The 19651-nt window shown below is 41.9% G+C and overlaps 1 long non-coding RNA gene across 6 annotated transcripts in view; it reads right to left on the bottom strand.

The window, feature by feature from the left end:
• Positions 1 to 19651, bottom strand: part of LOC125617159 — a 34908-nt gene that overhangs the window by 14068 nt on the left and 1189 nt on the right. For 2 of the 6 annotated variants that reach the window (XR_007348048.1, XR_007348043.1), the window contains exon 2: positions 12723 to 17791. This is a non-coding gene — a long non-coding RNA (uncharacterized LOC125617159). Of the gene's footprint in view, positions 1 to 5912; positions 6206 to 6881; positions 17792 to 19651 lie in introns of those variants that run through there. The other 4 variants (XR_007348046.1, XR_007348049.1, XR_007348047.1 and 1 more) reach the window with 4 other exon arrangements.

Genomic DNA, 19651 nt, shown 5'->3' with positions numbered 1-19651 from the left:
ATGGGGGAAGGAAGCACCAGATACCAGCTCCTTCACTAATTTCTTACTATCCAAATATGCACACACTCTACTGCAGTATTTCCCCCAACACATTTTCTTGCCAGCTGCTGATAAGGGGAAATACCCATTAAGCTCCGAGGATTTTCTAGAGTCCAAACAACAAGTAGACCACAGAAACCATGCTGGGATTATTTAAAAAGAATTTCTGGATCTCTGAAATGCTTATTGGTCCTCCATATGAAATGTAAAATCTGGACCTTGTCACATCCAATTTCATTAGTGACCATGGGGCTAACCACAGGGAAAACCAGTGTGACTAATTTTGACTCGGGGCTTTAACACCATCTGGATGCTAACTAGTAGCGTTCTGATCTGTTGGCTCCAGATGTCTGGAGCTTTGAGAGATTTGACAATGAGAATTTGGACACACGCTCCTAATTTCGAAGCAAAGTGGATGCCACTTGAGGCCTTAACATGATCCTTGAACTTCACCACCCATATTAACTTAAGTAAGGAGGAGATGGCTTTGTCTGTCCCTGGGTACACAGGGAGAATATATGTGAAACTCTGCAAATTCCTAGGAGCTATATAAACATAGTGTTTCTACTCACTGTTTTTTTTTTTTTAATGTCCAGATATGGACGTCCCCAAAAGGTGTTCTTAAGACCAACATAATCAGCTGATGCTCCTCAAGAACACACGAATGTGGACCTAACTAATAATTGGCCCAGTAAGAATCCCTCACAAAACTGCAATTCTATTTTTAGATGAGCTTCATTATGATGGTTTTGTTATTAATAATCAAGTTTGCTACAAACAGCTCCCTGTGGTGTAGGTCCTCAGGCATAGCTCCACCTGGGGTTCCCAGGGACAGGAATGCCTGGGGCCTCTGAGAGAGACTTACTGATCCCGCGGGGCCCCAACCAACCAGCGCCCAGGGGCTCCTGGCTTCTTTTGTTATAAAAGGTTTATCATCCTAAAAGCATGGGTGTTTTCTATTCTTCCACTTTTCTGCTTTCTCCTTGTTTAGTGTCCCAAAACTTAATTCCAAGAGGAGCTAAAGGCTACTCATTTCTGTAAATAGATTTGTATTTCATGCTCCAAGAAGAAATTTCAGCCCTACCTCTCCTAAAGACAGTGGCCCTGATTCTAGAGGTGGCCCTGACCCAGTGGCTTATGAAAGAAAGTCTTTTCTCCATTCTCAAGATAAAAATAAAGATTACTCAGATAGATCTGCAATTTCGTCTTGGCAGAGAGTTTCAGAGAACCAGAATCCATTGGATGCACATTCACGGGCTTAATTTCAGAATCTCAGATGACAGAAACATTCTCACTGACTACAAATGAGGAGCAGAATGCTTGGCTACTTTTGATATTTTAAGCTATCATGTGAAAATAATCATGAAGACATGTCTTGATTGTCCTCATATCAAAAGTGTTCTCCATCCGCCTCAATCAGTAAAAGTTGAAGTTCTGTCATTGAGAAAAATATTTAATGAATTGTCAGTAAACCTTTGTTGATACGCAAAGAATTATGTTAAGCATCTTGGCACCACCAAAGTAAATAGGATGCCATCTCCTTCAGAAGGATTCTATAATCCAGTCAGGAAGACAAGAACTGAACACTGGTAAATATAAGTAGAATATGAGAAGTGCCACAAAAGAGGGACAAACAAAGCTATAGGATTTCAGATGCAAGAGATTATACTTCTGGCTGAAGGGAACCCATGAAGATGGCACAGAAGTGACATTTGAGCTGCATCTCTCAGCATGCGCAGTCTCGCTATTGGATCTGCCTTGTGTTTCTCCAGTTACACATCCAGTAAAGTTCTAAAGTGGAGTTCATAGTTATGCCTGTTAGTTTTCTAGCTGCATCACATGTTACCACAAACTTGGTAGCTTGAAACCCACATTGGTATTTTCTCATAATTTCTGTGGGTCAGGAACCTGGACATGGAGTAGCTGGCTTCTCTGTTCAAGGTCTCACAACTCTGAAATCAAGATGTGCACTGGGTTGTGTTCTCATCTGGAGTTCTTCCAAGTCCATTCAGGTAGAATTTCTTTCCTTGCGTTTGTAGGACTGAGGTCCCTGTTTTCTTGCAGGCTGTTGGCCAGGGGTTGCTCTCAGCAGCTAGAGGGTACCCTTACATGTTAGCTGTGGGGCCCTCCCTCACAGGCCACTTACTCCTTCAAAGCCAGTGGGAATGTTTTTCTCTTCAAGGAAGGTCTGAACTCTCTCTCTCTCTCTCTTTTTAAAAAAATTATTCTAATTTTTTATATATGACAGCAGAATGCATTACAATTCATATTACACACATAGAGCTCAATTTTTCATATCTCTGATTGTATACAAACATAATAATTTTTTTTTTTTGGTGCCAGAGATTGAACCCAGAGCCTTGTACATGTGAGGCAAGCACTCTACCAACTGAGCTATGTCCCCAGCCCCTGAACTCTCTTTTTTTTAGGACTTGCCTGATTGTGTCAGGCCCATCTGACATAATCAGGGTAATCTCCCTTTTGATTAATCCAAGGTAACTGAGGGGAATCCTTAGTTACATCTGCAACATCCCTTCACTTTTGCAAGATGGTATTTCCCTAATCACCCCCCACCACACACACACACACACACACACACACACACACACACTCAAGCAGAGTCCTGGGAGGATGGAGATATATGATCCAGGGGCAGGAATCTGGGGGTCCACCACGGGGCCATTTTGCCTACCACATGATTTAAGAAAAAGTGTAAGCTTTATAATCCATGTGAGAACATAATTCTTACTAAAAATTCCAACTCTGTGTACAAATTTAGACCAATAGCACCAAAGACTCAAAGATAGGGATGGTGAGATAGAAAAAGATGTGGCAGATTGTATTTTCAAACAGAGCTACCACAATATAGTGTGTGTTCACGACCCTCTATATGTGTGCTTTGTATTACTACAATAAAGTGCAAAGCACACTTTACACACACTCACACATACATGCTATTTTTACAACGTGACATTGAACCCTCTTCCCATTGAATGATGGCATCTATATCACCCTCTCTTGGACTTAGACACAACTATGTAAGTGCCTCACCAAGGAAGGATGGCAGAAGTGACACTAAATGACTTCTGTGACTGGTGGCATAAAAATGTCACACACTTCCATTTCTATTCTTGAGGCATTTGCTTTGGAACCCTGCCTGCATGCAGTGTGAGAACACCAGGCAGTCACAGAAGTCACATGGAGGTTCAAGAGCTGACAGTCCCAGAGAAGGTCCCAGGCAAAGCCAGCATCATCTGCCAGATATGTGAGTAAAGCAGCTTGAGAGGACTTCAGGCCCCAGCTGGTGAATCCCCACACCTTCCAGCCACCCCAGGCAAGTGCCATGTGGAAGCAGAGATGAGCTGTCCCTTTTGAATCCTGCTTAACAGTATAGATACTTGAGCAAAATAAATGATTGTGATTTTAAGCCATTTGGTTTGAGGTGGTTTGTTAAACAGCTGCACATGACTGGAACAGATGTGGAATGCAAGCTAGACGCTGGCAGTTCTGGATTTCCCCCAGAATCAAGAGGAAGCCAAGCCCTCCCATAACCAGGAAGGTAGAAGCAGAGAAAGCCTCCAGGGCCCAGCACTCTTACAAGTGCACAGCATTCTAATCTCCCCTGCTTTAATCTGGGCGCCTGCCCCATGCAACGGATTAAGAACCCTGAGCTACTGTGCAGAAGGAGCTTGATTTACTGTCTGAAACAAATAAAAGAGAAAGCAGGGGACTGGGGAGATGAATGAAGAGAAAGAGAGGCTGATTTTCAAACTGGAGTCTGACAGGCAAATGCACATGTGAATGGGGAAAGCCAGAGGAGGCAGCTTTTTAATGAAAGGCACCTCTAAACACACAGACTCACAATCACACCCCTAGCTGCTGGTCAGAGACAGCTCCACCTCTCCCCGCCTCTCACCCTCTCAGGTTCTGGAAATAGGAACCTGGCATCCAAATACAAACCGAATATCCCATTGCCATGCCACGTCCCTGGTTCTCTGTAAAGCATGTAATTCCAGCTGTTTGGCTGCATCTCAAGAGGCTCTGGGGTAAAAAAGGCTTTTCACATGTGTTCTTGCTTATTTGGCTGGGTGTGGGAGAGAGGATTTCCGAAGGATCCGGAAATCTGCCATAGATGGGGCAATGTGGGAGGATGCTTTGGACAGCAAGGACAAACTGTGTCTGACATACCACGCAGATACACACTGCACACACCAAACGCACCCTGCACAGTGCACTATACCTCACTATAGCTATGCCACACACTACACATCACACACACACACACACACACACACACACACACTCATACACACCCTTCCTTGCCTGTGCAACTAATTGCTGTCTTGAGTTTAAAAAAAAAATGTGGAGAGGAGGGAGAGAGGGAGCTTCAAAGGAATTCATTTCTCTCTCTCGTTACCCACGCCTAAGCCATGGGCTTTCTTTTACTCCAATATATGCAAGTTTATCCTTTCTATTGTCATTTGGGCACCAAGTCCAAACCTGAAAATTGTGAGGATGAAGGTGCTGCGCTGGCTGAGGATCAGAGCAAGGTGAGGAAATGTAGGACACAACTACGCCTCTGTTGTCACACAGATGTCCCTCACTTCCCCGCACTCAGAGGTTGCCCTTGGTGCTCACAAGACATGGTGGGAGCCCTTGACCCCCAGTCTCCAGAAGCTGGCCTTTCCCCGACTCCTCTTCCTTTGGCTGTCTGGGACTCCTCAGCAATGCAAAGCCATGGTTAGGGACTGTGGATGCCAGGAGCTGTGGGGGTCAATGATCGGTTCATGATAGGCCTATACAGGCTGTGGATGCCCTCCCTTGCCAGTCCACCCTGAATGTGGTTAGACAGGCCCAGTCCCTGCCCACTCAACTGAGAGTGCTTTGGAATGCTGGGGCCCAGTGAGAGAAGGAAAACTGGTTTCTCCTTGCCCTGGTCTCCTGGGGCCTCAGGCAGCTTCAAATCATGTTACTCATTCTACAGAGATGCAGCTCTGCCCTGAGCTCCATGCTGAGGAGTCTGTACCTCTAACTGGGAAGGCTCTCCCCAGGGTCCAGCCTCACCCGAGTTCCTCTGCTGGGCCTTCACTCCCACACCACCCCACTCCTCTTGGGGCCAAGGACTCTTTACAGGTCAGGGCACTTGGACACCCCTTCACAACAGAGGGTTGGAGGAGTCTGTTTAGGGGTGGCATGGATGGAGCCCCACAAAGTTAATAGGCATGGGGAGGTATATTTTCTGTGGTTGATGGAGGAAGATCTGTCATGTCACCCCTCTGCGTGGTACCCAAGCCCCTCAATGGCTTCTCTTGATTGTCATTTTTCTGTCTTTGTATGGGCATACGGTGTGTGCCTGGGACCTTCACAGTCTAATCTTTGAATTCTCAAGAGCCTGGTTTGGAAGTTTTAAAGATCTCAATGTTTGTTTGTTTGTTTCTTTGATTCTCTGTACTCTTAAAATAACAAGGCACTAAAGGCAGGACCCAGAACATAGGAGGAGAAGTGAACAGCACAAAGATAAATATTTCAAGACCTCTTTTCTTTGCAAATTTTAATGAGCTCTTCAGACACCTGTTACCCTAATTTTAGGGTATAATCACAGAGCACCCTCATACAACTCTTGTTAATGATGACCCAAAGCTTGAGCAATCAGGAAGCAGGAAATCTGACCAAGGCCAGCTATGAGAATGAAATTGGATGAGGTCAAGTATCAGAACACCCAGCACAGAGTAGATTCTAAATCTCTCTGCACCTCAGTTTGTTCATCTGTGAAATGTAGATAATCATTTGGTATGCAAGCAAATTTCACATAGTAATTTTATGACTTGCACATAGTAGATATTCAATAAATATTCACTTGCACATAATAGATATTCAGTAAATGATCACTTTATTTTTGCAGGAGTATGAATTATGTCCAGTAGTATCTATGTTCAGATCAATGATTACAAGAGCAGCACTGTCATTCTCTGGAGGTTATACAATGTGTAACTTTTCCCTTTTCCATAGAAGGCTTAGTGTTGGTCTTCAAATCAAATCAAATATCTATTTTCAATACTTTTTCTGTTTCAGCCTATGAAATCAAAAGTGGTGACTCCAGAATTTCCATAGAGGAGCTGTCTATTGCATTAAAAAGAGGATTATCCCAGGAGACTTGAAGTTGCATCTACAATAAAATATAGTTGCTGTAAATACATGCTTTTATGTGAAAGTAAGTCTTGATTTCTCTGGGATAAATGCTCAGGAGTTAAATAGCCAGGTTGTATGGTAGTTGCCATGGTTAGCTTTTGAAGAAATTGCATATTTTCCAGAGAGGCTAAACCACTTGATCTTCCCACCAGCCTGTATATCCTCGCCAACTTGATGGTGGTGATGCTATTTTATTTTAGCCATTCCGATAGGTGTATAATAATATCTGTGGCTTTAATTTGCCTTTTCCTAATAGCTAATGATGTCAAACATCTTTTCAGGTGTTTATTTGCCATCTGAATGTCTTCTTTGGTGAAATGTCCCTTTTTGTCTTTTACCCATCTTATAATTGAAGCTTTTCTGTTAAATTTGACCCTTTATGTATTCTAGATACTAGTCCTTTCTCATACAGGCAGTTGCAAATGATTTCTTCAACTCTATATTTTTGTCTTTTCATTCTTTAATTTTATTTTTTATTCTGATTTGTTATGTATGACAGCAGAATGCATTACAGTTCATGTTACACATATAGAGCACAATTTTTCATATCTCTGGTTGTATATAATGTATATTCACACCATTCGTGTCTTCATACATGTACTTAGGGTAATGATGTCCATCTCATTCCACCATCTTTCCTACCCCCTTGCCTGCTCCCTTCCTCTCTCACCCCTTTGCCCTTTCTAGAGTTCATCTAATCCTCTTTTACTCCCCCTCCCATCTTTTTATTCTCTTAACAGGACCTTTTGCAAACCAAAATGTTTTCATTTGATAAGTCTAGTTTAAGGCTGGGGCTTTAGTTCAGTGGCAGTGCACCTGCCTAGCATATGTGACGCACTGGGTCCAATCCTTAGCACCACATAAACAAACTAAAGGCATTCTCCTGTCCATCTACAGCTACCAAAATATTTTTTTTTAAAAAAAAGTCTAGTTTACTAATTTTTTAATTTTATGGGCTGTGCTTTTATTATCAGGCCTAAGAACTCTCTGGCCTAAGAACTCTCTGCCTAATGCCAGATCCTAAAAACTTCCTCCTATGTTTCTTTCTAAAAGTTTAATAGTTTTTCATTTTATCTTTAGGTCTGTGGTTCATTTCAACTTAATTTTTTTTGTAATGCACTCAACTTTGGTGGAAGTTCATTGTGTTTTTTTTGTTTGTCTTTCTTGTGTTCTGCCTGTGGATATTCAGTTGCTACAGCACCATTTATCAAAGTCCGTCTTTCCATCATTGAACTGTTTTTGTACCTTTGTCAAAAATCAACAGGGCAAGGCTAGGGCTATAGTTCAGTAGCAGAGCACCTGCCTAGCATTTGTGAAGCACTGGGTTTGATCTTAGCAATCCATAAAAATAAACAAATAAAATAAAGCCATTCTGTCCATCTACAACTACATTTTTTTAAAATCAATTAGGCATATTTGTGTGGGTTTCTTTCTGGATTCTCTGTTTTGTCCTGTGGATATATGCTTACATCCCTCCACCAAATCCCACATAATCTTGATTACATTAGCTGTATAATACATCTTGAAATCCAGTAACTAATTCTTCCTACTAATTTTTTTTTCAAAATTGTTTTAACTATTTCTTAGCCTTCTGACATAAAATTTTGAATACTTACCTATATACACAAAACTTAATTCTGAGATCTTAATAGAAATTGAGTTAAGCCTGTAACTGTACCTGCTAACAGGTATTATCTGGGGGAGGAATCTTGGATTAAGTTTAACCATTTTCTTTAATGAAGATATTCTCAGCCTTTAGCATGCAATTATACAGTGTGAATTTCAAGAGGGAGAGATACCATGGACAGCTTCCAAATTTATCTGACCATGGAACCTTCTTTGTTTAACATCTCATTGTCCTAGAGTTCTGAGGAAGCCTTTGGGAAAAGCTAGCTCCAGAATTAATTTCAAACTCCAAACCTGACCTCAAGGCAACCAACAATCAGGCCCCAGTCTGCCTTTCACCTGTCATGCATGGGCCCCATCCAGATGGAACTACTCACTATTCTACCAACAGGTCTTGTTCTTTTCTGTGTGGAGATGGAAAGGGCCCGCCACTCTGGATACTTGTGCTCTCCAACCACATGTCCACTTCAATTTACCAAACTAAAATGATTTGGACTAGAACTTTAACTTTAAAAGAAAGTCTAGGTTCTCCTCCAAAGCTAAAGAAAGGTATGAAGAACAGATGTGCCCACACATTCACATGCATGCTCACAGGGTGCACACAGTAAGTAGTTGTATTTGGCATTGCAGGTTAAGAAACTGATTTTGGTTCTTGGTGATCTCATTTGCTTACTGAAGAAAGTTACAAGATTGGAGTGCTGGGGGTGGGGAAACCTATGAAATAAATATGGCAGGCACTTCTTGCCATTTGGGTCACAGTGACCACTGAAAGCAACTCAAGGTTTAAGAGGATTAAGAGGGGAATTTCAGAGCTTTCTTTCTTTCTTTGGTTAACCAAACCACTGGGATGTTTGAAAATCAGTCTTCCTCAGACTCTAAGTGCGGTTACTTCTGGGGAACAATTGAGTCACTCTTATTCAGAACCAGGACACTATAGGTAAACACCCCACTCTGTGGAAATTAGGTATCATGTATCATTGTTTCAGTGACTTGAAATAGAAATTTGTCTGTGATGCCTAAAATAAGTGGCTTATTTCTCTTGAATAAGAAGTCTGGAAGGTGGCTCCAGGTCTGGCCGTTCAATGGTCTTTGACACCACCAAGGACTAGAGTCCTCCTACCTTTCTGCTCAGCCATTATTAGCACACAGCTTCTATCCTCCCCAGGTCCATATCTCAGGAAGACAGAAAAAGGAGGAACAAAGAGCAAAAGGCACATGTCAACTTTTTATGGGGCTTTTCTGAAAGCTCATCAATTAGGCTTCCATGTAAATTTCATTGACCAGAATTAAATTACAGAACTCCCTGAACATCAGGAAGTCTGGAGAATAGAGCTTTTTAGGAGACAAATTGCCACTGATTCCTGAATAAGTCCTGTTTGCAAGGAAAAAAAAAAAGAACAACGAAAGTACCAAGATACTGACCCTGGCAGGCAGAGCACTTATGTTTTCTATATGGATAGAACCCCAAATCAAGGACCTAAATAGGCATCTAAATAAGCATCCATGGCCTGTTTACCTGCCTGTATTGTAATGCACATATGCACCTAGCATATCTTTGAAAGTTTCTTCTATATGTAGCATTTAAAAAATTGCTTATACCCAGATTACTCGACATTCCTGGGATCATCCAGTTATACAGCATTTAAAGCTGACTTTCAACATATAAAATATGGTGTTCTAAAAATGGTAGTTGCCATGAAAGCTAAAATGATGTGGAAAAACTGCTTTGCCCAGGGACAAAAAGATTAGTAGGCATTTGAGTGATGAGTTTTGCATATAATTTAGTGAGTTCCACTCATTCATGCAGTTAGACACAGCCCCAGAAGGGCAAGGATTGTTCCCTCCACTTCCTGTTGATGAATCCACTATAGATTTTTTTAGTGGAAATTGTTGCAAAAGAGTCCAGTTTGAATTTTCTGTTTTCTGAATGATTTGGACTTAAGAAACTGGGCAAGCTTCAGATATAAGCTTCCCTACAAGGCAGACAAAAGAATGTTAACAGCAAATAACCAAGTCAGTGAAAAAGAATGACTCAAAAAGGTCCAAGAAAAATAACTATTAAAGCTACGATCATTTGATTATTTTCCAAAGAGTTTTTATTACAGCTCCATGCAAGGCTCTCTGGAGCTTTCCATTTGTGTGGTGTGACAGCAAAACCCAGAGAACTGAACAGTGAGCTGGCATTCCCCCACTTCCCCGTGACTCAGGCCAGGTAGCTCTTTTCAACAGCACATGTTAATCTTGTTAAATCTTAAGTACCTCTTGGTTTTATGGGCCACACTCACTTTCCCTTCCAGCCCTTTTTGACCTTGCGTTCTTTGTGTGGATTGAATGTCATCTCATGAAAGAACCGTACAGTTAATTCTAGAACAATGCCGAGCTGAAGAGTATGTGTCGCTGCATCACAGGACACAGATACAGGAGGGTCCACATTGGTTGCCCATCAAATTAATTTAAGATCCATCTATGACCAAGTAAACACACCCCTCTATGGAAATTTTTTAGAGAAATTTGTTTTTTAGAATTTCTCTAGAAATTTCTATAGAAAAGTTTTTAGAGATTAAATTTTGGTGGCATGGCTATTACATTTTTGTTTTTGTGTTTTAAAGAGGGAAAATGAATTTGTCCTAAGGTTGTTTCAGCTGAGTACAGAACACACATGGGAATATTAAGTTGGTATAGCCATGCTGGAAAGAAACTAGCCATACCCTGTGACCCCTGCACTTTCACAAATGCTTTGACATTTCATATTTTGACATTGGTGAGTGAAGCATTTTATGAACTAGTTCACTTTTTGATATTGAATCTAGCTCCTTGAAGAGAAGTGTGTCTTGGAAGCAGGTGTGGCTTCTGAATGCAGTGGCCAGTGATTGAATAGAAGCCCTTCAAAGTCCTGACATAGCTACCTTTTTTGTGTTCCCCAGATACGGGTTACTTTCATTGGCTCCCACAAACCATGTGCAGCTGAAAAGTGACTGCAGAAAGGCAAATCAGAATCATCGAAGGGTCAGCATCAGACTTCAAGCCCACCATTGCCGCAATCCCCGCAGCCATCTCCTCCTCCACACTTACTTCATTTCTGCCTTCATAAGATCTGTCAGATTTCTGAAATGCCAGAGTCCAGAAAGAAGTTATTTGTCCCCACCCCAAATATAAACTAAGAAGCAACCCTGCTTCTCTGAAACCAAGCTGGTCTTCAAGCGGATGGAACTAGAAATATACTATGCTCCAGAGGCGCTGCGTCTCTTCACATTCTCCCAGTTTGGTTTAGTATAATAAATGAGTTTGAGCAATTACTCTAAGCAAGATGAACATTTGGCATCCTGTATTCTCCTGCAGTTGCTGTACATTACTTTTTAAACACCCCCGACCTTGCTTTGCCTTGTGAATTATTTAGAGTAGTGTTATACTGTGAGCCATGAGCAAGTTTATCAAATGGCTTTATGTGTTACAAAAATAGGCAAATAAATAAATCATGTTAGAATATCCATAAGAGGATGTGAAAGAAGATGTCACAAGGAAGAAAAAAACCTGTTAATATAAGGGTCAACCACAGTGACATAATCAGTTCAGTAGCAAGAATAACCTTTATTCAGATCCCATGAAGAGTCCTTTAATCCCCCTGGCTCAGAGTTTGGCCTGTTTATATGTCATGTTGCTGAACTTTATCCCTGCTGACTATTTTTACAAAGAGCACTTACTACCGAGACTTTGTTCCAGCCTTTTGGACCATATTTTATATACAAATAAAAGTAGGAAAGGATTAAAACAGAATTTCTCTATTGAGCTCTAAGAGGGAATTTCACCAAACTCCGGAAAAAAGAATGTGAAACCAGTTAACCCTGTGGGAGTAAAAAGGCTTAAGGATAATAACTTTTATTGCATAAACTCTTCTAAGTAAAAAGAAATGGTAGATTAAGCGGAAATGTGTTTCCTGAATCATGCTAGTAAAACTTGCCATGTTCGATCTCTCCTTTACCTAAGCCCAGTGTTGAGAACAGAAATCGAATTCCATGGTGATGGAAACATGTTCTACTGCCACTGGATTTCCTCTTTCCTCCCCTCTTCAGCCCAGGCCCACACATCTCCACTCTGAGGAGCAGCCCGATGCCACTTTGTCCTCCTCCTCTTCAGGCCTCTTGGTCCTTTCACAGTGTTGAATTGTCTTCAGCCTCTTCTGAAGAGTACTCTGCTCTGTTGCCCCCTCCTTTACCCGCTCCTCAGAGTGCTACCTGCCTTTCCCTCTGGCTCTTTTTTTTTTTTTTGCTAACGCTCCACTCCTGTGATTGGCAGAGCCTCACCCTGCATTTTACAGCCTTCCTTCCACCTACTCTCTCTGTGGTCCTGAACTTCAAGGTGGACCTTTTCTCTTCCCAGGCCCACCTAAGAACCCCAGCGCATGCCTTCCTGTCCTGGGATTCAAGCTCAGTCATTGTCTCTAAAGCCTCTAGCCTCAATTCTTTGATTTTTATTGGTAGGGTTTAATATTTGAATGCAATAGACAACCCTAAATTATCACCTTTTGATGTCATTTTTAATAAATGCACCAGACTAGACAGACAGACAGACACACACACACACACACACACACACACACATTCACAGAACCTTATAAAGAACTAAATCAAAAACGAAAGCACTCAAGTGAGTGCCCTTCACAATGTCAAAGCACAGTCAATGTTGTATTGTTCTTATTGGGCTATTCTTAATCCCTATGAAGTAACAAGACAGCATCTCTCAGTGGAAGACAGGGCTGATTCCTAAGCCGCACTGCCTGGGCCAAGTCATAGTTCTGCCTAATTTCTCCTACCTAATTTCTCCACACCTCAGTCTTCTCGTCTATAAATGAGAATAATGAAAGGCCCTACCTCAGAGGTTTTTACGAGGGTCAAAAGAGTTCCTATTTGAGCAGACAGACATGCGATGTCCCCATCCTGCTTCAAGAAGGGACTTGCCGCTCAGCTCCAGAGCGTGGTCAGCAAGCTCCTCCAGCTCTCAGCAACTTATCTGTCCCAGCTGCAGACAGTTGCCTTGCCCGAGGCCACACCCTTCCTGGGGAAGCAATTTGGTGACTGAGTGACATGGGTGGGGAGAAGCTGGGCCCTTTAGCCTGGTCCTGCAACCCTTGCCTCCAGTTCCCAGCTGGTTGGCTGAGGTTGCTCTAACTTCCCCTCAAAGGTGTTAATCCCTATAAGCACTTCACACCCAAGCCCTGTCTCCACTGCTGCTTCCAGAGAACCCCACCTGTGGCAGCCTATGTCAGGTATTGAGAGAAGGGCATGCCACACAGCGAACACTGTGCAAGTGTTTGTTAAATAAAATTAAAGAAGCAATCTGGAAAGGCAACATCTTCACTGCTCATCTCTCTTTGGAGAAGATGCTTGTGATCATATCAGGGTACTCTAAAGAGCCTGAGATCTAGCCAATCAAAATGAGAGAATTATAATACCATGAATATAACTATTCATTGCTGACAAGGCTATTTTCAGACATTTTAAATTTAGGTCCAACAACTTTGGCTAATGTTTAATGTGGACTTAATGGAGAACCCCTTGGCTGGGTTCAGTCTCCTTGGGGTGGGAAGGACACCTGAGTGCAGGGGCAATTCAAGGAGAATTGTTCTTAGGCTGTGAAACAGGAAGTAAATGAGTAGACTCCAGCCTGGGGACCCTGGAGTCTTCACAGTCATGAGGTTGGATTTCATCTACAGACCGACCGTGGCTATCCATTATTCATCAGTTCATTTGTTCAAACGATAGAACTTCATGCCAGTTCTCACAGCCATCCTGCTCTCAAGGCTCTTACCCTGTGGGGTGGAAAGGCCACACCAAGTAATAAAAAAAGACAATTGCAGATGGAGATAAATATTCCACGGGGACACAGTGAAGTCTGGGCTGGAGTGTATTAGGGAAGGCCTCCCACAAGAGGTGACATTTGAGCTAATAATTTAAGTATGCAAAAACAAAAAAAGTGCCTGAGGCAGCACATTCCAGGCCCAAGGAAGAGCCAATGCCAAGCACTGGAGGAAAGACAGCACCTGTCTGTTGGGAGAATGCCAGGGAAGCCAGTTTTGGCTGGAGAGTGTGAGCAGGACAGAGCACGGCCCCCAGGTGAAGTTGGAGAGGCAAGCCAGACCCTGCAGGGCCTTGAAGGCATGGACAGGAATTAGAATTTCATTCTAAACACCAAGAGGACCCTCCTCCCCATTTCCCTGATGATTTTCAGGAGGGTTCACGATTGATGTTTTTAAAAATCACACTGACTAAATGCAAACTCAACACTAAAGAAGGAAAATGAATAACAATTTACTAAAAGGTGCGGGCATGCTTCCATTCCTGGGTGATGCTCTATTTTAGCCCTGTGTCATAATTACTAAGGGCTTTTGGGTGAGCCCAAGGCTGTTTTATGAGCTTCTCTTGTAACACCAAGAATGAACAACACTCTAGATTAAAATCAGCGCTAGACCTGAAAGCACGCACATCCTCCCCATCCTCAGAAATTCTACTCATCCTCTTTTCTCACTAAGCTCATTCCTTCTCATTTCCATTTATAGCATATCAGCTGGTATTAGATAATCTATATAAATCATCCAATGTCAATCCTCAGTTGTAAGTTCTCTAGAACAATAATTAGCTCTGCTACTTTGGCTTGAAGTAGGATGATATACATTTTTCTACCTGTCCTGGCTATAGCATTAAAAAGAAAAAAAAAAAGGATGAATATTGGCCTTCTGAAAGACCAGAACTTACTTACACACACACATACACACACACACACACTCACACATACACACCCCAAGCAATTTTAAAACGTGGTTCTCAGTCCAAAGCTTGCTGAATTTACAGAGTTCCAACCAATCTTAGGTTTAAGAGCAACACTGAGCCAACAAAGGCCAACATCTGTGAATGAATGGCATACGGTGAGTTTAATCAATATAGACTGCCAATGTGAACTTCTATCATAAGTTTAAATATTTGGGGGCTGGGGGTATGGCTAATTGATAAAAGCATGTATTTATCATGCACAGGGTCCTCAATTAGACCCCCAGGACCACAAAATAATAATGATGATAATATTTTCTTTACCTCTTAATTTTTCTCTATGAAATACATAAATCACTGGAACAATTCAGGATGAAAATCAACATGCATCAAATAACATGAATAACATCAAATAACATGACAGAAAACATGTAACCTGATTGGAAATGGGTTGAAACCAATCCCTGAATTCTAATAATATCTTTTTTTTCTGGGCTATGTTGCCAAGGAAGCTTTTAGATCCATTCTGATTATTGTCACCTAGAAGAGTCAGTGTGCACAAGAGGAATCTATAACATGAATGTAGGTGAGGGGGAAATGGCTTCCCTCTACCTTCCTAGTCTGGGCTATGAATTAAACTGACATAAAACAACTTAAAAGAATAAAACCCATATTTAATTAGGTACATACCCACAAGAGTCCCACAAAAATCTGAGGCTCAAAGAAAGTGCAACTGAGTGATGTTTACGTAGCATCCCAAACTAGGGAAACTTGTGGCTCCTGGAAAATTGTAGCCACACAAGTTACAGGAAGGTGATGCAGGATATGCACTGTAAATAAAGGTTCTCCAGGCATGCAAATGTGACTCTACGGTGACAAAAGTTGTCTAGAGCATCTTCGTCCAGACAGATACTTTACTGATACAGAGTTCCTTTATAGATGTAAATCTCCTTTACAAAGGGACAGCTTTTCAGAGCTACTACTTCTTGAAATTTCTCAGAATAATCAGCTCAAATTACGTCAAAGGTATGTATTTTGGGGCATCATATTATTCTGTCCTACAGCCATATTTTGGGATGGTGTGTCCTCAACCCTAACATTAGCATAGTAGAGAGACCCTTAAGAAATACATATCGACATGCTATAAGTGCAAGTATGTAGGTAACTTTTTTTTAAAGAAAGTTAAAAAAAAATTATAAAAATGGCAACTAAGAGCTTCAGCTCAATGAATAGTTGTTAAATTGAATACACGAAGCATGTCTTCTTCTCTGAATTATTTTGGTAGTCAAATTTGGATGCCAAACTTAAATTCCCAGGCCCCTTCTGGATGGTAGTTTGTTCCAAAGCTGTGCTGCATTAACTCCCGTTCTGTGTAGTTCACCTTTTAAGAAGGCCAAAAATCCGTGTCACTAAATGTTTCCTCTAAAATGCAACTGCCCACCTGGCAGCCTGCCTCCTATTTTCCTCCCAGTCAGTCAGGGCTTTCAGATCACTGCTGAATCGGAATCTTGGTCTCCTTCCACCCAGCCAAGCCAGGCAAGTTTCCATGAAACTCCAAAACTAAGGAGCCCTTTATGCCACTTGACAACAAGAAAATAAAATCACAGAGGCAATGAAAGGGAGGACTATACGCCAGCAAGTGAAAACAGAAGCGTCAAAGCAACAATGAGAAAAGCGTAATTAGGCCCCGGGCCCCGCCTCACAGGCCTGTCACATTCTTCTTGGGTAAAAGACTGGCTGATGGACAGATCCGCCTCTTGGAATCGCTGGAAGGTGAGGCTGCGAAGACCGTGCAGAAGCACATTGTTGACTCAGTATACGCACAAACCCCGCTGAAAAGAGTCTTAAAATATCTTTCATTCATGCTGCCAGGTCTGAGCGCTGGATGCAGGGCTCTCTGTTTCTCTCAGCAGAACCCATTCTGCTCGCTGTGGTCGTCGGGGCTTTTGTTACCTCTCACAGAAGAGAGCTGTCTCCGGGAAGCGGGTGGCTCCAGCGAGGACTTCTCAGGCATGCTGAAGGTCCCACGGTGACACCCCCGGGACCTGGAGCTGCGGGCACCTTTGAAGCTCTGAGCTCCTTCTGGGAATGGGCTCCTGATTATCTTCTTAACCAAGAGGTTTTCTAAAGTCAATCCTTCCTGGACTGAGTAATTAAAATACACACAGGGAGGCTGGTTCTAGTTTCCTCGTAAATAAACCGAAAATAATGAAATGTTGGGAACTGTCATTGACTGCCAAGTTTTATGGCTGGCCCCTAATTACTTTGGTAGAACACAAATTTGTGTGTCTAAATAATTATTTGATAAGTATGACTGCAGTTCCGAAAATAATTAAGAACTGTAATCATATTTTGAAGTATAGAAAAATAGCTTGCTAAATGATTGCCCTCCTACTTAAGTAAACAAAAGAATGCTGATTCTATGTATTTTACTTCCTACATAAATATTGATCGTGAGACCAGCTCAGCAAACACAATTGTGGAGATCTGAAAGACTCAATGGAAGTTAACACTGTGCGGGGTCTTATTTCTCAAAGTGGGCTACAACCACCCTTTGGGGCTTAGGGCAGGGAAGGAGTCAATGTCTTCCGGTCAGAAATAAACATTTGGGATGCTTCAATTTTACTAAAGGTTTAGTTGTGAGGAGTACATTATGTTTATTTGTATATAAATAAACATGGCATTATAATGGAATGTCTGAAATGCATAGAATATTATATTCAATATTACAAGGACATTTTGAGCTGGTAGCTACACCCACATGGGCCCTGATAGGTTGTTCTTCATGTTAGAAGTTCTTGATGGAAACATTTGCAAGTGTTTCTTCTTGGTCCATGGTAACACTGCACACAGAAATGCTGATAAAATGATTCATTCATCAGTGCTTCATTCTCTTCTCAATATTAGAAATTCTGTGCACATTCATTTAAATAAAACATATAACATGAGAAGGAAAGAAGGAAGTGAGCTACTATTTTTAACAGGGAAGATCATTTAGCAAAGTCCATCATCAAATACCTGTTTATTCTTCTTTCACTGTTAATCATGGTTGACTGCCCTCTCCCCTTTGATAGCTGTTTTAGTGGTTTTCCAGTAGAAATATAGTTCATCATGAAATTTCAGTTGTAGTTCATACGTGGGTCACAATCTTCATTAATGTTTTTAGATACAAATGCCTGTAATCAAAGCATAGTTTGCCTTCACTTTACAACTCAAAAAAGCAAAACGTTTTTTAAGCTCTATAGTTCATTAATTCGATAATGGCTTTTTTCTTTTAGGCTTTCTCTATGCTCACCATGTGCAAAATTAACCATTCTGTAGACTGAGAAGTAATCAAGCATTTTTAGAATAAAAGTTTTCCCCTCTCTCCTATATAATACCTTTTCCCCAAAGGTCACTTCACACAGCAGCCAGAGGGAGGCATCTACAACAGAAGGCAAACTGTCCCTCTTTTCTACACAGCTTCTGATGTCTTCCCATCTCCCTACAGTAAAAGCCAGTCCTCACCACAGTTCCCAAGGCCTATCTACACCTAACTACCCACCAGCCTCTGGACCCTTGCCCCAATGTTTTCTCCATTCACTCCACCTTGGGGACATCACCCTTGCAGTTCCCTCTGCCAGCAACCTTTTCCTCCAGAGGTCCAGATGACTCCCTCCCTCCCTTCCTTTCTTCAGGGATTTTCTCAAATGTCACTTTATCAGAGATGGTTCCCTGACCACCCTACTTAAACAGCATCATGCTACTTCTCTCGCCCTCCTTACCTGTCGTATTATTTTTTCCTAACATTTTCCCCACCTGACATATTACATATTTGTCCATTGTTTGCCTTTCCTCACTGGAATTTAACCTTGACAAAAAAGTCTCTGCGAACCCCAGTGCTTGCCATCTGCCTGAACTTTGGTAGAGTAAGTGCTTACAATGTGCCGGGTGCTATTTTAAAGAAGGTTACGGAACCAATTTACTTAATCATCACAGCTAACCCAAGATAGGCATTATCATCCTAGTTGTCATCATCATCATCATTATCATCATCATCTCTGGTGAAGAAACTAAGGTCCAGAGAAGATACAGATGAAGTAACTCATGTAATCACCCAGCTAGTCAATAGTAGAGGAAGGATTTGAACCCAAAGCACCAGCTCTTTAATCACCAAGATGTATGTTTAGCTAATGACAAAGAGCAACTTTAATGCTCTTTCCCCTATTCCAGACTCTTAGAAATTGAGATATATCAAAGTATTTTCAAACATCAAGCTTCCTTTAACTGCCTACAATTTTAGAATAATAGGTGTGATTTGAGCTAAGACTGTTAAACAGGAGTAAAAATGTGAGCTACAACTGCACTTCAGCCTCTAATGAGGGAACCACTTCCACAAAGGACTGTGGCTTACAGGTGTGTGCAGGTAATTCTTACTGTGCAACTGAGATTACCTGATTAGCTCTGGTCCATAAAAGGAAAACTAAGACACAAAGCTGCAGTGATGTTTTGGGCCATGCAGCCAGTAGCAGTGGCTGGAAGGGAGCTTCTGAGGTCCTCTGGGACTGCAGTAGGTCACATATGTTCCCTGCTTATTAGTGTAGAACACCCCAGTGATTCACACAATGGAATGTGTAAGCCAAGACGTCACCTAATAAAGGGTACGTCAATACAGCTTTATCTGAGAAGTTACATAACCATCCTGATGTGGAAATGCCATTTGGAATTTGTGCTGTAGAATAAAAGAGGGGTGTATCTCCTAGGAATTACTCCACAAAGGTCGTTAGAGATTTTCAGAGAGAAATTTACAACCCCCAAACTGGGCAACTGATTTGTAAAAAAAAAAACAAAAAAAACAGGGCCCTGTGGAGGCTCTCTGAGGGGGTCTCGGAGTCCAGTTGTATTTGCAACGACTTAGCCAGAGGCCTGCTGGAAAGAGCCTCAAGGGACCGCCCAGACCGCCCATGTTTCCACAGGGAAACGAGGCCTAGCCGGTGTCTGGCCCCACGGGACAGAAAACACCCTACCTTGAGGTCTCCTTGTCTCTTTCTTTAGGG

The sequence above is a fragment of the Marmota marmota genome, unplaced genomic scaffold (genome assembly GCF_001458135.2).
Source record: "Marmota marmota marmota unplaced genomic scaffold, marMar, whole genome shotgun sequence".
NCBI classification, from domain to species: Eukaryota; Metazoa; Chordata; class Mammalia; order Rodentia; family Sciuridae; genus Marmota; species Marmota marmota.
This window is presented reverse-complemented; position numbering and strand designations above follow the sequence as displayed.